We start from the raw sequence: 5,002 nt of genomic DNA on the forward strand, positions 1-5,002 counted from the left end.
AGTGTTGACCCCACCCTTAGCCCAGTGCCTTGACCCACTTACTTCCCAGCTCTACCCTCCACCAGGATAACCCTTCTCATCTACCATGTCCCTTCAGAAAATATCTTCCATTGTCCAATCCATGATCTGACAGTTTGTATATTAAGCTTTCTTGGCTTCTGTGATTCCAAAAACGTCGACTGCTGACATTTTTCTTTTGGCCAGTGTCTCTTAAGTTTAGTTGTGCTGTCTCCAAGGGAAGGTGACGTGTCCTGTAGAACTTCTGTGTAGATTATGTTTCCCCTGGAAATCCCGGGTACCTTTGAAAAATGCCTGTCCGTTGCTTATCTGAGGTGGCTGCCGCTTTCAAGCTTCCCTTCCGCCCAGGAGCACGCTTGTCAGAGTTCCCAGGGTTTCTTCCCACCGGAAATCATATAACAACAACAAAAGCAGTTAGATATTTTTAAAGTTAGCCAATACAGACAGTGTCAAGTCCAAACACGAGAATGGCTGAGATTGTCAGTAGAGCCTGTCAGACAAAAAGAAACCAAAACTTTGACTAATACCCCAACCTTATATTCTCAGTACTTGAATGAATGAATGAACATCTTTCACACTACTCAGCATCCATCAACCAGTATTCTCAAGCTACCTGCTTCCATGGTATCTCAGCATGCTAGGCCGACAGAGTGAGCTACATCTCTGGGGACGAAACGTCAGTGAGGTAGCCACTGACAGTTATTCAGCAGTGAGTAAGTGCTTGGGACAACAAGACGTGTTTAGCTGTTACACTTTTTTTAATATAGCTAAAAGTTTCCCACAGTCTCTGCATCCTTGTGTCAAAGTGCAAGCAAATGACTTTTAAACTCACAGGATTCCTTAAATTCAACGATATAAATCAAAATGAAGGAAACCAGAGAAAAGCTAAGGAAAGAAGAAGCAAAGAGAAAGTGAGCAGAGAACTCCTGGGGACTGGAGGAGACAGACGAATGAGTATGGGAGGGGGGGAATTCCATGTCTTTGGCATCCTTTCTCAGGTCCAACTGTTAAGCAACCAGAAGATGAAAGAAACAGACCCCTCAGCCTCAGGGAGAGGAAGTAGAGTGGGCCCCATGCAGCAGATTGGCAAGGTTCTTTCTCTACTGTGAACTTGAGTCTTGCTAATAGTCTATTTTATTATGTGGTTACCAGCAATAAGCCATACTCTTAAATGGGTATAACAAGGAATTCCAATGAAAACTTTTTGTTGTTGTCGTTCTTTCAAAATGGCTTTATAAAAGGCTGAAGGCTAGACGACTCCTGTGCACCATGGAAAAATAGATAACTGTGTCAAAATGTGGGTATATGGTCAGCTGAGTAGAGAACTCTCCACCTTGGAAGCAAGGATGATGAGATTTGGTCTGACATACTTTGGAACATTATCAGAAGGATCCAGTCCCTGGAGAAGGACATCAGGCTTAGAAAAGGAGAGGATCAGAGAAAAAAAAGAAAATCTTTAGTGAAGTGGATTGACAGTTACTGCATTGGTGGGCTTGAAGAGGGGAACTTGAGGGTACCTAACAACAGCTACAGTGAGACAGAAAACCCTGCTTCTGTTCCCAGCAAGTGTTCCTCGTGTACAGCCATCACCCTTTGTTTGGTGCTTCCGTTGTTTGCAGTTGAGTTGGAGTCAATTCCTAGCTGACCCTCCAGCAGGTTTGCAGAGGCAATAAATTGCATGGGAGGAGATTGCCCATCCTTGTTTCTTGCTGTGATGCTGAGGAGGAAAGGCTGGAAGTCTTGCAGAAAATTAGCCAGTGGAATGATCTGATTCCTTTATGTGTAAGTCATCCAGAGTGGATGACCACCTTGACAGCAGCTAGCCCAACATCTGTGCCCATCGGTTCCATGGTTTCCGTAACTACTGTGACTATTTAGCTTTTTTTTTTTTTAACGTAAGTTTGAAATTACAGGCCATGGTCTTTGTAATCACTTGTTATGCGTCAGAGAGTTGGACGATGACTAGGGAGGGTAGAAGGAGAATTGATGCCTTTGAGCTGTGGTGCTGGAGAAGAGTATTGAGTGTACTCAGGGACTGCTAAGAAAACAAAGAGATTCAGCCTAGCCTGGAGAGGGTTAAACCGGGCTGCTCCTTGGAGGCAAGGATTCTGAGGCTACGTCTAACATATTTTGGACTTGTTGTGAGGAGGAACCAGTCCTTGGAGAGGAAAAATTGGTTCAGCATACCATAGCTGAACCATAGCTGTTCAGATTGCAACCCACTTCACAAACAGCAGTATTTTTCCTGCCAGACACTGTAATACTTATTCTCATTCTCACTGCTTGTCACCTGAGGCTATAACTCGAGATGGGAGGAAAGAGCCCATCTTTCTCCCATGGAACTGCTAGTGGATTTGAACTGCCAGAGACAGTTGGGTTAGCTGTGGACTAAGCTATCAGGAAGAGCTCCAGTTACATAGTGTATCATGCGTTGAGCTGCTAACCAAAAGGACAGTAGTTCAAATCCACCAGCTACCCCTTGAGAGAAAGATGGACAGTCTCCTTCCATAAAGATTTACAGCCTCTGAAAAGCCAGTAAGAGTCACTATGAGCGGGATCAACTCGATGCCAGTGGGTTTGGTTTGGGTCAGTCACAAAGCCCAGAAAGGGTAAAGAAATATTTTTAAATGACAGAAAAACAACCTGACTTCAGGCCTTTTATAACTCCTGTTCCATATAGCTCTCACCCACTTTCAAAATCCTGCAGTTATTTTTAGTGTGTTTTTGGAACAAAGGTGATTTTGGCTCATCCAGCTCAATTATAGAGGCAGCAACTCAGTTACTTAACTCTCTTCTGTTTTGGGTTGGGTTGGTTTTTTTTTAAACATAACTTACTTTATTATTTTCTATGGGGAGAGGATTGTATTACAGATGGTTGGACAGTGTTCACCTAATTTGGAAATTAAGTGTATTTTAAATGGCATTTTCCTTCATCTGCTATCCTAAGAAGCCAAACTTCTTTCAAGCAATAGGATTTTCCTGTCTTCTAACTTGAACACTCAACAAATATTTATTTTATACATGAAAAGCCCTTATCTCAGAGAAAGGAATCAGTGGACAATGCGAAGGATTCCCTCAATAGCAGGGACAAAGGCCTTGACAAGAAGGTGGCTTGATGTGTTTAAAAGACTATGCAGAAGCCATGGTGGGTGGGGCAGAGCAAGGGACTTAGAGAATCATGGGAGATAAGGTCAGAGAAGACATGAGGGAAGACACTGCCTGTGTGAGGGTCTTAGAGACCTTTGGACTGAGGGAGATGAGAATTTTCAGAAGCTTTAAAGACATTCTGTAACTTGTGCAAGGCCACAGAGCTTTTTGTGTGGTGAAACCAGTTGAGATTTATATTTTGAGGACTTAATTCCAGTCTAGTACAAGTCACAGAAAATGCTATGGAAATCCTGGTTCCTTGTATTCTCCTAAAGTAGTAGATTACATATACCCACAGCAGCTACTAATTTTTTTATTACTTTAATCTTTATATTATTCATTTGTGCAGTGAATATTTATTACACTTTTATAAACTGTCAGGCATCTGCTAGGCATCAGGGATACGGAGATAAAGGAAGCAGTCAGTATGCTAACAGTTGGGACTTGAGAGTCTGGTGGCCGCATTCTCCAGCAGTATTTCCTGTGAAGATGGAAATGTTCCCTCTGGGCACTGTCTTGTGTGGCTATTTGATTAAAATGGAATTTTATATTTTTTTTTTAATTTTTTTAATTTTATTATTTGTCTGTGTGCGTGTACCGTCAAATCAGATCTGACTGGTACAGGAGGAGATTGTCCCTCCTTTCCCCGGCAGAGCATCTGGTGGATTCGAACCGTGCTCCTCTGGGATTGCAGTGCAGCTTCTTGCCACTAGGCCACCAGAGCTCCCCCGGAATTTTATATTTTATTTCATTTTAGTAATTAAAGTTTAAATAGCTACTTGAAGTAAGCAGCTACTATACTAGGAATCACAGATCTGCTGATTATGGAGCTGGGTCTAGGGAGTGGAGAGAGAGAGAGAAATAAACTCATACGGAATTCTCTAGGATATTCTATATATTGAATCCTAGAAATGAGACCGCAACATGAAGTCAGTATTTCGGGAAAGTTATTCAAAATGTGGAAATTGCTGAACTTGTATCTTTACAAAAATCACCTTATCTCAGAAATAAATAGACTCATCAATGGAGAAAACTTTCTTGACTTATTCATCACTTCATCACCTGTGACCCCACAACCTATTAGGGAAAGTTTTCTTTTTTTATTTTCTCAGCATTATTCCTGATCAATCCCTCCCCTTGTGAACACTCCTTGTTCAGATGTTTCAGCTGCTCCAAGACCTTTGGAGATCCAAATCAGAACTTCCAAATATAACACCAAACTCTTCCATCATTTCCAGCAAGCGTTTTCATGAAGTAGAACCTTTAGTAAATCATTGTAGAAATCATTTAAATATGCAGCGAGGGAAGAAAATATGCAGTTAGAGAATTTCTAGACTTTTCCATCACTCTTCATCCCTCTCTAGTATAATGACTATTTCATTTCAAACAAACCACTTCCAAACTATTCAGGTTTTAATAGAAAACAGGTCCAGTTGGGAGTACATAAAATGAAGGATATGCTATAAAATCATAAAAGGCGTCATTGTAATAGTATTCCAGAAAATGATTTTAATAGATATCATAACAGAAGCTGATGACTGAAAGTCATGTGTAGGGAAAAATATTCTCTATTTTAATTTTAAAATAATTTTCTTTCTCTGAAACATGATAGTCTTTACCCTAGAAATCTATTATTTCTTGTAAGTAAAAATGCAGTGTTGGATAAGACTCATGAATGTTCTGATAAAATTTAATTGAAGGAGTTGTGACCTCACATTTATCAGTTTCTGCAAAAATTGCCTATGACACACAGTTGTTGTTGTTGTTGTTATGTGCCATCGAGTCGTTTCCGACTCATAGCGACCCTATGCACAACAGCTCTAAACCCTGCTCTATC

General features: G+C 40.9%; 1 protein-coding gene across 1 annotated transcript in view; it reads left to right on the plus strand.

Moving 5' to 3' along the window:
- The window catches only part of COL4A2 (collagen, type IV, alpha 2), a 250,911-nt gene that overhangs the window by 79,321 nt on the left and 166,588 nt on the right, over window positions 1–5,002 (plus strand). The gene's annotated exons all lie outside the window — the stretch shown is intronic.

This window comes from Elephantulus edwardii, unplaced genomic scaffold (genome assembly GCF_000299155.1).
Source record: "Elephantulus edwardii isolate Elephantulus edwardi_28Jun2011 unplaced genomic scaffold, EleEdw1.0 scaffold00332, whole genome shotgun sequence".
NCBI classification, from domain to species: domain Eukaryota; kingdom Metazoa; phylum Chordata; class Mammalia; order Macroscelidea; family Macroscelididae; genus Elephantulus; species Elephantulus edwardii.